This window comes from Nannospalax galili, unplaced genomic scaffold (assembly GCF_000622305.1).
Source record: "Nannospalax galili isolate Female #2095 unplaced genomic scaffold, S.galili_v1.0 scaffold33, whole genome shotgun sequence".
NCBI classification, from domain to species: Eukaryota; Metazoa; Chordata; class Mammalia; order Rodentia; family Spalacidae; genus Nannospalax; species Nannospalax galili.
The window spans coordinates 1,392,158-1,404,751 of NW_008335436.1; the positions used below are offsets into that span (position 1 = coordinate 1,392,158).

Consider the following 12,594-nt stretch of genomic DNA (forward strand, 5'->3'; position numbering starts at 1 on the left):
TGCCCCTCCTGCTCTGCCTCAGCAACTCTCAAGTCTCTGAGACACTTAGGAAGTGGCTTTTTGCCAAAATTATTTCTCTAAGAAGTACAGAATGTGGGGCTGGGGAGATGGCTTAGCGGTTAAGTGTCCTTCCAGACAGCCCAAGTTTGGTTCTTCACATCCATGTGGGGCAGCTCTCAACTACCTGTAACTCCAGCTCCAGGGGATGTGATGCCCTCTTCTGGCCTCCATAGGTACCACACTCATGTTCACATGCCCAAACACAGACCCACGTACATACACATAATTTTTTTTTCTTTTTTTTTTTTTTTTAGGACTTAAAGACCCAAGGGGATTATCTGACATTTAAAGCCCATTAGAAATGCACATATATTCTGCCCTTTATCAACTAGAATAGTGCTGAGATCATTCGTTAGTACACTACATGCATGGAATTATACAGCCCAAATGAGACTTCCACTGAGTCACTTTGAGCTGAAGTCTCTTCACCACGAGTGGCTCCAATCGCTTACACTTTAAGAATATTTAGTGCATGTTGATTCACATAAGGAAGAAAAACGGCTTTCTGTTAGAAGTAGGAAAGAAGGGGCAGCCTAGATTTTTCTGTCAGGGACTCCTCTGTGCTCTTTTTCTGTTTCTATTAAGCTTTCTGGACATTAGCACTGTTGACACTGGCTAAAGGAAATTGTGGGTCATGTGAATTTCACCAGAAGTAGAGATTCCAAAGGGCTGTGTTTATTCTGATGTTGAGACGAGGAAACTGGCCCGTGGGCACCACTGAGTGTCGTTGGCAATTACGAATACGTTTTCCTCATCCACAGTCCTGAAGTTGAGAATTTACATTGGAAATCATGAAGCCCCACACTTTCCAAAGGAAAGACACTGTTAATGCTATGAAAGCACCTAAATACCTCAACTGTCTGGGCTGAGAAAAGGGGCTGAAGCTTTAAAGATAGCAGCTAACATCCTCATTCTGCGTAGTCACACCAACAGCACCCGACATTCTAGTTTCCTCACTGTGGAAAAGAAGCATTACTGTTAAATTCACATCCCAAAGTTATAAATACCGCTTGTAAATTTTACTGACTTGTTCTGGTTTCGTTTGGTCCTTGAGAAGTACAACTTGCATCTTGCAGATGGTGATTTCTGGTGTTGTTCTCTGCTTCTTTCTTTTTCTGTATGAAACTGCTGTATTTGTTCCCGTGTGTTCGTTTTGTGGTTTTTAATTCCCATTGGTGCACTGTACAATGGGCATTGTAATGTACCCTGAAGGAAGAAATAATGTGCAGATGTGTTATGGAGTGCATTTTATTTTCAAATGACTGTAGTGTTGACAATATTTTGATTTATCAAAATACTAAGGGAAATTATAAATTTACCAAAATGTGTATATTTTAATAAATGCATAAAGCTTTATTGTGTGCCTTTAAATTTAAAAATGAATTTACAAAGAAACACGAGCAACAAAAGTGTCTTGCTAGGAAATATCCATAGTAATGTAAACTTTTATGGAGAAAACTACTGAGAGAAAGAAAAGAAGAGAAATAGGAACCTTCCCTCGTTACATTACCCTTAGCAGTACCTGAAGCCTGCCACTCACGTCCATTCTAAGAGTGATGAACAAGTAAATCTTGCCTTAAGTGTTTCAATTATCCTTTGTAGAAAAGACGGTTAAATGAGCTCATTTTGAAACTACTTATTTGCATTATTGTGAAAAATTCATTTTCAGAATAAAATGTTTTAAAAAATCACAGCTCATCGACTAATAAAATTTAAAGAAAGTCAGTGCTATCCAACCTTTTGAAACTTACTTTCTCCTGGGAAGTTCCATTCCAGTGGATTCTCGGGAGGAGTCCCCTACCACCACCATGGTGACATCATCATCTCAACATTTTCTCCTAACAAAAGCAAGGGGCCATATCAGGACCCTGCTCTTAGCCGCCTCCTCTGTGCCCCATCCCTAGTACCAACTGCTGTAAACTGTAACCCTCTTCCACCTCAGCACCATTCTGAGTTTAACATGGAACTTCAACTCATTTTTCCTGTTTGTTTTAAGAATTAAATTAAGAACAAATGTAGGTAAATGAGATTTGGCAACACGTTTTATAGTTTAATTTTGTATTGCCAGAAAAAAAAAAAAAAAACTCCTGATACCTTTTTTGTTCCTATTACAATAACCAGCTTTTGAACTTTGTTATGGAGCTCTGTTTTTAGAATAAAATTTGTTCTCCTTTTTTTTAAGAAAAAAAGAGTAAGAAGACATTGTCCTCCTACAATCCCAAGCCAGTTACCACAGCATTAATGGTAGCTTAATTTTTATTTTTTCGATGTCTTAGAAAGACTCCTGAGAATGAGCCAGGTATGGTAACATATACCTATAATCCCAGCACTTGGGAGACAGAGGCAGGAAGATCGGGAATTCACAATCATATTTGGCTACATAGCAAGTTGAAGACCAGACAGGGCTACATAAGACCCTATCTCAAAAATAATAATAATAATGATAATAATAATAATAATAATTAATAGTAGCCAGAGAGATGGCTCTGTAAGTACAGTGCTTGCGATGTAAGCATGAGGTCCTGAGTTCAAATTCCCAGTACCCACATAAAAGTGGATACAGTAGTATGTGGTCCTACTGTGAGAAGGGAGATAGAAGGCTCTCTGGAAGCCCCAGAAGGTCCCAGCTGGATAGCCTGTCATACACAGTGGCAAATAAAGAGATCCTGTCTCAAACAAGGTGGGAAGCAAGAACTGACACCCGAGACTGCCCTCTGACCTACGTACACATACATACTGTGACATGCTCATATCTGCACTTCCACATGCATAAACACACATACAGTCACATGGAGATTTTTAAAAAGAACTTACATGATCTCATAAGGAAAGGGGAGATAGGGTACAGGTGAAAAGTAGGATGCTCCAAGCCTTCAACAGATACTGCTGCACACTGGCCACCTGGACTTCTCCCTGGACAGGTGGCCTCTGGGAGGGGACTGGCCCGTCTGGTCATGTGGGCTTCAGGACAGCACACCGTAATTTCCAAGCTTTGTTCCTGGAAGAGCCAGAATGTGCCACATCTTCTCATAAAGATGACTGATAAGTTTTCACATGACCATTATTGAAAACTACAATTAAACTAATGATATTAGAAAAAGATAGTGAATACTAACAGCTAATTGTTTTTTTGCATCTTATTCTATGTTCTTAGAATTATTTATGGCTCTTTCATCTGCATGGGGGGACTACTAGATAATCATGAGCACATCCCTTCCCAAATCCATAGGGGTTAGTTTGCATCAGTAGCTTGAAATTAGCTTAGCCATGGTAGGAGTGTTTACACCACGGAAATTGGCAATTGATAAAAGAATATGGGACTGGCTTTTATTTTCCAGAAGGAGCTTATTGTAAACAGTTAGCTGTACACCATTGCTTATACCCTTTCCAACTAAGTGTATCATTAACCCATTCACTGTTTGTAGGTCTCCTCATTTCCACCACACCTCCAGCCATGGTGGGGAGGGGCTTTGAACAAGCATTTTTCTACTTCCATCTGACCACTGTTTATTGCCTGTCCATCATCCAGAAGGAACAGCAGTGGCTAGGTTTCCCTCGACCCTTTGTTTGACAAGAACTCCCCTTCTACACATTGCCTTTCTTCTTAGGGACTCTCAACTTCACAGTTAGTTAGAAGAGCTGCCTATTTTTACCATGGAAGAAACTACAAATAGCATCAAAAGGGGGTCACAGGATAGCCAGGCACCAGGAATTACTAATATCAAATATTGAATTAATACTCTAAAATATAACCTCATTATGTGAATTTACAATTAAAAGGTCATTCAGTATTAGAATATGGACAAACTAGACCTTTGTACTCTGATGAAAATGTAAAATGTTGTAGCTACTATGGAAAACAATATGGCATTTCCTCAAAAATAAATTTCACAATTGAATCACCATCTGATCCAGCAATTATATACAATATCTATTATATGTATACAAAATAATTAAAAGCAGGCTTTTACTGAAATAGATGTACACCTCTGTTCATAGCTGCATTATTCACAAGAGATAAAACATGGGTGCAACGCAAGTGGCCCTCAGTGGATGAACTGATAAGCAAAACACGGCAAATATACGCAATGGAATATTCCATGCTCAAAAGTACAGAACTTCTGGCATGTGCCACAAGAACAATTTTGAAAACATTATGTTAGATGAGATGAACCAGGCACAACAAGTTCTGTGCATATCCACTCCATGAGGTGCTTAGAATCTAGAGACAGAAAGAAGGGGGCTCTGGAGAGCGATGAGGATTTGTTTAGGGTATACAGAGCTTCACTTGTTCACGATGAAGAATTCAGGAGGGAGTGGTGGGAACAGTTACAAACCACTGTCTTTAATGCCACTGAGTGATGGTTACAATGACAAATTTCATGCCATGTGTAATTTACCACACTTTTTAAAATATCTTATTTTTTATTTGACGTATATGAGTGTATTGCCTGCATGTGTGAAAGTACGCACATGTCATGCAATGCCCACGGAGGTCAGAAGCAGATATTAGATTCTCTTGGAAGTTACAGACAGCAGTTAGTCATCATGTGGGTTCTGGGAATCGAACCCAGGTCCTCTGCAAGAGAAGCCAGTCCTTAACTTCTGAGCCATCTCTCCAGCCCCACCACACTTTTTCTAATTAAAAGGTTATTCAGAGAATCATAGCTGCTTTGAAGGCATTGCCTCTATTGCCAGAGTTCTCTAGGGGTCTCTTGAGTGATCAGACAAACAATATAACATATTTTTATGTGAATTTATTATGGTTTATGACCTTGGGTAGGGAGGGGATAAATGGGGGGACTTACATAGAAATGCACACTGGCACCCAGCTCTGGGTGACTGGGCCCTTAGTTCCAGATCACTTCAGCACCCGCCCACAGTATCCGTTAACTTTTGCCCACACATCTTGGGCCCACAGTCTTGCCCCAGGTCGGTAAATGCCCCCTCTGTCCACGTGGGTGAGCATAGATTCTGGGGCCATCTTTTCCTGGCAGCTCTCAGCTTCTGTCACAAGATGGCTCCCAGAAGCCCCTCCACAGCAGGCCCCGCCCTTTGGAGGAAACAGGCAGTCTGGGACACAGCCTCCTTAAGGCATTAACGTTAAAACTAGTTTTTAATCAAATATTCCAGAGATAGGTAAAGTGCTTGCCCTATAAGCATGAAGATCTGAGTTCTGATATCCAGCACCCATGTAAAAGCCGGGTGTAGCCAGGCACCTGCCATTCCAACTCCGAGGAGGTAGACAGGCACAGAGCTTGCTGGCCAGTCAGCCTACACAAATCCGTGAGCTCCAAGTTCAGTGAGAAACACTCTCAGAAAACCAAGGTGGTCAATGATTGAGGAAGGCACATGATGTCAACCTCTGATCCACATTCACACACACACACACACACACACACAGGGCAATTGAGGAAGACACCTGATGACAACCTCTGACCTACACACACGTGCACATAGCTACACAAACATGTACCTACACATGACACACAGACAAATCAAATAGTCTATTAGAAACTTTAGCGCATCCATATCCCAAACATTAAATAGATAGGTCTTCACTTTATTTCCAGCAGTCAACAGCTCACTGACTAGCAAAGAGTCTATCTACCTCTAAATTCCCTTCCTCTTCTTTCCCCATATGTGTGGCTTCCCCAGCCAGGTCAGCTTCTTCAGGCCTCACACTGACCTCAGTCAAACCCGCTGCCTCAAAACAATGAACTCTCCATCTGAGGGAAAACCCCACACACCCCAGTTCTGTGACCTAGAAATCTCAATTCTCCAAGCTTTTATTACATATATGTCAAACCTGGTGTTCACCCATCAAAACCATTTAGGGTGTTTTCAGAAAGGAATGAACCTTTTGTTCATCAATTAACTCAACGAGATAAGTACTATGGTAGGCTTTCTTCCAGAGAAGGAAAATAGGAATGATTTGTGACTCTAATTAACATCAAACGCAGAAAAAGCAATGTAATTTGGAACAGAATCCAAAGAGGAAGTAGCCCATCCAAACTCAGTTTTGGTGGCTGGAGGAGACTGTGATGAATTTCCTTCCTAGTTTAGACACTCCTCTCAGGGTGGAGAGGGGGAAATGAGGGTAGGGCTCTTGGCAGTGGGGTTTCCCTGGACTATGAAGCTCTGTTTCTAATGCAGTCCCTTGAATGAGCTGAGATTACATTTGTACAAAGCATGATATTACTACAGTGTCCCTAACTTTGTGTCACCCAGCCTTGTCCATCTTGTAGAAAAAGATAAAGATTGGGTTAACCCAGGTTCCATTCTCAGCACCCACATGGCGGCTAACAACTCATCCTAACTCCAGTTCAGGGGATCCAACACCTCTGACCTCTGCAGGTATGGCACCACATGGGTGCACTTATATGCATGCAGGCAGTACACTCATACACAAAAATTAAAAATAACAAATAATAGATTAAAATATTTAAAAGATTGGGTGAACCAAACTTGGTGGAAAGGGCAGGCAAACAGATGTTTGCCAGGGTTCCTTTTCTGTCAGGTTTTGAGCTTTGAGGGCCAGTGGAAAAAGGCTGCTCCCTTGCGCCTGGAATTCCTCCACTGGAAACAATGTCTGTTGTTCCTGAGTAAGGAGATCTCTAAAAGCCTTCACCCACAGCTCCCTCTGGAAGAAGGAACACAGTGCTTTAACTCATCCATAGTGGGATAGGAATGGCTGATGCCATCAGGCCCTTCTCTGCAAGCAGGTTTACATGAGTCTTGAGAAAAGATTGCAAGGTAACCTTGGGTGCCTGGGAGAAGTTTGGGGGAATCCAGGAAGGGAAAGACCATCTAAGAGAGAAGCCAGGGTACAAAGACATACTTGGCCCCGTTCCCCTCACAACCTTGGCCAGAAATAAATATATGAGGGCTTGAAGACACCACAAACCAGTCCTGAAGTGAAGCCAGGGGACCATTTTGAGGGGAGAGGCGTCTGGTGGGCCTCACTCACCCTCTGGGGGCAGAATTGCGCAGCAGGTAGTGATAGCACTAGGCTCACGGTTCAGCGGTCCATCCAGTACAGATGGACAGTACATCCAGCAGGCTGGAAAAGACAGCCTTCACCACCACCTGGAACACCCCAGGTGGGTGTGGGGACGCGGGGCGGGAGCGCACTGTCAAGATCTCCTGGATGTTGAAGTCCATACTCCAGTTCTTCTCAATGCCCGGCCCATGCCCCATGCCAATGGCACACCCACGACCACAGATAGGACACACTTCTGTACTCGACATCGGAGGTACCAGGCCGTTCAAGGCACTGGGTGGCCTGCCGCAGCATGTGGATCAGACAGACATCACGCTCTGAGCTGATGGTGCAATGCAGGTCAGGAAACTCGCCAACCATCTCTGCCACCCTCTGCTCTACCAGGTCCTTCTCCTGGCAGCGCCGCACGGTCCCACAGGCAGCACAGACCCCAGGTCAGCTTGACCTTCTGCCAGAAGGAGAGTGCAGCTAGGGCTCTCTTGATGGTGACTGGGATGGGTTAGTCACGCAGACGGCACTTGCAGAATGGTACCTTGCCAGCCTGCTTGAAGGGCTCTCTGAACTCGCCACCAGTGGCCAAACCCAGCTGCTCAGTGGGAGGACACCCTCAGCATCTATATGAGCCCCAAAATGAGCCCATTTTGCCCAACAGCCTGTTGCAGCTCCCCGAGGCTGACCTCTTGGCTTTCCGTAGCAGCGCCCTGTCCGACAGGACCATTTAGCCCATACTGCATCTCACTGTGGGCTTGAGGCCCGCAAGTTTGGGAAGATGGGTATCCATGCAGCAACTTCCTACATGGTGTGGGACCTTTGGCTAACTTGGAAGTGCATGTGGCATCTCCAGCTGCATCTCTGACTCCAGGGAGTCTGTGGTTTTGACTTTTTTAAACGGCTGAAAGATTTTTATTCAGGTAATTCTAACATCAAAGAAAAAAACCAAACAATCAAATGTCAGGAAATACAAGGCTTAAATCCAGTGAGGAAAAAAAAGAAAGATAGATGTCTTGAGTAACTTTGTTGCACTTAATTAAAATTAAAAAAAAAAAAAAAAAAAAAAAAACCTCCATGGCGGGGGGCATTAGTTTAGGGCATTAGATTGATTGCTTTTTTTTATGCTTTCCTCTGGTAATTATAAACACCTCGTTTGGCATAAACCTTTCACAATATCTCTATTTTTCTTAGGATCAGCTTCTAAAGGCAACAGAGGTCCTGAAATTTGTCAAATAGGTGAACTGTTGAATACTAAAATTGAGTGATTGAACTTGCAAAATTAGAACACAGGCCTCTAGGTGCTACAAATCTACCTATTCACTACTTCAACCAATATTTGTCAATGGAAACAAGAAAGACATGTGCTCTACCCTCCCAGCGGTGACATGGGGAGCTAGAAATCAGAGATCAACTTGTGTAAGGATGAGGAAACGGGGGCAGTGGCTTACCCAAGCTTACATGGTCAGTAATAAACAGCTGAGTCCAAAGCTCCTCCATTCGAAGGCTCTTTATACACCACCAGCCATCTCTCCCCTCAAAGTCGTCCCTGGGGTTTCACTTTAGGACTGGTTTATGTGTCTTCCAGCCCTCTCTGTTCTATCTCTGGGCAGGATTGTGAGGGGAACAAGGCCAACTGTGTCTTTGTATCCTGGCCTCTCTCTTAGGTGCCTTTCTAGACCTGATGGTGTCAGCCATTTTTATCCCCACCATGTGTGTGCATGTTCATGCATGTGCATGTGCGTGTGCTACTGCACCCAGCTGTTTTTATGTGCTGAGGTCCAAATTCAGGTCCTCATGTTTGTGTAGCAGGCATTTTGCCTACAAAGCCATCTCCTCACACCCCAAAATATGATTTTTAATCATTTTAATTGACATATCAAGGGTATGAATTTTGTGACCTACAATGTGATAATATGATGCATAAGATATGATGCTTGTAGATTACAAATCCCCATTTAGGGGACTTACCGGATATATTATCTGTTTTACTAAACTAACCTCAGACATGTTGCAAAGACATAATTGCAGTAAAAATAGTAAAGACAAAAGTACAAAAGTTTGCCACCTAATGGGAATTTTAAAACAAGATAAACATTGCTAATCTATGGTAAAAATTCATGAGAAAGCAATTGATTTTTTAATATTTTGATTATTTTTATTTTATGTGTATGAGTGTTATACCTGCATGTAGGTAAATGCACCCGTGTCATGCAATGCTCGCAGAGGACAGAAGAGGCCATCGGAGCCCCTGGAACTGGAGTTACAGACAGTTGTTAGCTCCCATGTGGGTGCTGGGATTCGAACCCAAGTCTTCCACAAGAACAGTCAGTGTTCTTAACCACTGAGCCATCTCTCCAGCCCCAGCAATTGATTTTCAAAGGAAATTAATGCTATGAAGAGACCGTTTACAAAGAGATATTTGGTTATGTGCATGGTCTTATTACTGAAAGTAATATATTTCAACTATAAAAAATTATCAACAATTATATGTGCAGAAAAGTTAGAAGAATTTCAGTTCAAGGCCAGGCTGGTGTACATAGTGAGCTCCAGGCCAGCTAGGGCTACAGGGAGACCCTGTGTCAAAAAAGACAAAAAAAGAAGAAAGAAAGAAAGAAAGAAAGAAAGAAAGAAAGAAAGAAAGAAAGAAAGAAAGAAAGAAAGAAAGAAAGGAGGGTTTTATTATTTTTATTTTATGTGCATGAGTGTATCGCCTGCATGTATGTAAGTGCACCCATGTCATACAATGCCTGTGAAGGTCAGAAGAAGCGTTAAATCTCCTGGAACTGGAATTAAGGATGATTGTTAGCCTCCACGTGGGTGCTGGGAATCAAACCCAGGTCCTCTGTAAGAGCAGTCAGTGCTCTGAACCGCTGGGCCATCCCTCGAGCTCCCATGAAAAGTTAGAATTTTTAAGCCAGGTTAAATAATCTTACAAATCAAGAAATGTCTCCATGCTCCATGAGTTTCCAAGCCAGTTGTTAGACATATAAAAGTTCAACATATTCTGATTGGTTTTCACAAACCAAGGAAAGTTTAGGAAAATGGAGAACTGGTGGATTTTAATACAAATCTTTGTAACATGGGTAGAGGTTGACAGAAGAATGTATTGACTTACTGATGTGTTTTTATAATATGATTTTATATTTGCATCAGAGATATTGTTTTTCAGTCAAAGAAGCCATTAGGGGATGGTGGGCATAGCTCAGAGGTAGAGCACATGCTGCCCAGGCATGAAGGCCTTGCTTCAATCTCCAGCACCAAAAACAGAAAAAGGAAGGGCTGGAGGGATGGCTCAGCACTTAAGGGCAGATACTGCTCTTCCAGAAGACCAGAGTTCGGCTCCCAGCACCCACATGACAGCTCACAACCACCCGGGGTATCCAACACCTCTGACCTCCTTGGCATCTGCACTCATATGCACATGCCCACACACAGACACACAACATATACACAGAAAAAAAATTAAATAAATCTTTTTTTAAAAAGAAATCACTAAAACAAACAAATGAGGTATTGAATGTTTTAATGCAAATATTAAATGATGAAAATAGTCCGAAAATCATTTTCTTCACCAAAGTATCATTAGTATTAAGACAAAAAGTTTACAACACTACTAAAGACCATGAAGCAAAATTTCAATGTTGCTTTGTCTTTTGCATTCTTCCAATGTTTTGTGAGCATTTTATACCAGGCATAACATATTTGTACATTTGTACATCTAGAAATAACTAAATAAGCATTTATTTGTACATTGCTAGGCAGAGGAGATAGTTCACAGAATGAAAATCTGATAACCTTTATTAGCAAAGATACTAAAAATACCATGAGTCCTCTGCATAGAAGATGAGGAGACACAAAATGGGGAGGGGAGAAACGGTCACCATTTCAACTTGACTAGATTTAGAACCGCTGGGAAACACACCTCTGGCCAGGTCTGTGAGGGCATTTCCAGAGTAGTTTAAATGAGGAGGGACCACCCACCTTGAATGTGAGTGGTACCCCTTCCATGAGCTGGGGTTCCCAGACTGAATAAAAAGGAAAACTAGAGACAGCAGCTGAGTACCAGCAACCATCTCTCTCTCTCTGCTTTCTGACTACAGATACACTGTGACCACCCAGCTGCATAGTCTCCTGCCCCCCAGGGCTCCACCCACCATTCCTCCCCTTGCCATGATGGACTGACTGGTTCCCCAAAACCATGAACCCAAATAAATCCTTCTTTCCTAATGCTGTTTTTTTAAAAGAGTGTCTCCCTGTAGCCCCAGCTGGCCTGGAACTCACTATGTTGACCAGGCTGACCTCCATCTCACAGAGATCTGCCTGCCCCTGCCTCCTGAGCACTAGGACTAAAGGTATATGCCACCACATCCAGCTTAAGTTCTTTTTTTTTTGAGCCCAAATAAGTCCTTCCTTCCTAAAATTGCTTTTTGCCAGATATTTTTGTCTCAGCAACAAGAATCATCTGTGTTTAGGAATAAAATGTTTGTTTTATTTCCTAATAATCAAAGGGAAAGAAATCCTCCAAAGTTTTAGCAGCCTAGAACTTGAACTGTATTACTGAATAAAAGATAATATGAAGTGTTTTACATGTATATCCCTATAAGAAAGTGTAACGGAGGGGAATTTTATCTTGAGTTCAGTGGAATTTTCTGGCAAACCCTGAAGATCTGATTATTAAATAAATTCTCTTGGCCAACAAAGGCATATCTAGTATTATTCCTAAGAACACACTAATCTGAATTCATGAATATGAAAGTCTGTGGTGCCAGTAAGGAAAAAGAACACAGAAAGAAATTAGAAGATTTTTTTTTTATCACTTATCATCGTGTAGCAATTTGGTGTTTTGAAAATGAGATCGAAACATGTTTTATTTTCCTTATGAAAATTCTATGGCTCTTTTGTTTCCACTTAACAGATTAGAAGGTGGATGTGTTCGGAGTTAATTCCCTTGTTGCCACGGCCAGAGAGACTGCAAAATATTTAATCTTCTTCAGCGAAACTTGCACCTCAAAAGCATCTTTTCTAGGTGAGATCAATATAAAGACTGAACAGGAGGTGACCAAATGGACAACTCACAGGGTAAAGCAGCCCGCCTTCAGGAGGCAAGTTGAGGATAAACAAAAGAGGAAACTACTCTCACCATGGGTGGTGAGCATATGGACCTTGTTAACTCAAAGTGACAGCACTAGCTGGAACATTCCAGGGTTCAAGGAGGGTTCAGACTCATTCATGGAGAGCAACTCTGCTTCAGGTTAGGAAGTGAGTGTTGGCTTCAGTTGGGGGAGGTGGCCTTTCAGGAGGTTGGCTAACCTCAACCCACCAGGAGGGTAGTGTCATCCAGCCTCCCACAGCCTGGGATTCCTTTCTTTGTCCTTAACGCTTCAGAATTCCCAATCCTGACACACTGACGGGGTCTTGGATGCCCTCCTAGGTCCTGACACCGAGGGCTCTCCTTTGGCTAGGAAGGAAAGAAATGAGGAAATCAAAACCCTGGTTCTCCTTTTCCATCCTGAAGCCAGTCTTTTTTTTTTTTTTTTTTA

At 42.3% G+C, this 12,594-nt stretch overlaps 1 pseudogene; it reads right to left on the minus strand.

Moving 5' to 3' along the window:
* Positions 1-6,916: 6,916 nt before the first annotated feature.
* Positions 6,917-7,781, minus strand: LOC103731724 (annotated as a pseudogene).
* Between the last annotated feature and the right edge of the window lie 4,813 nt (positions 7,782-12,594).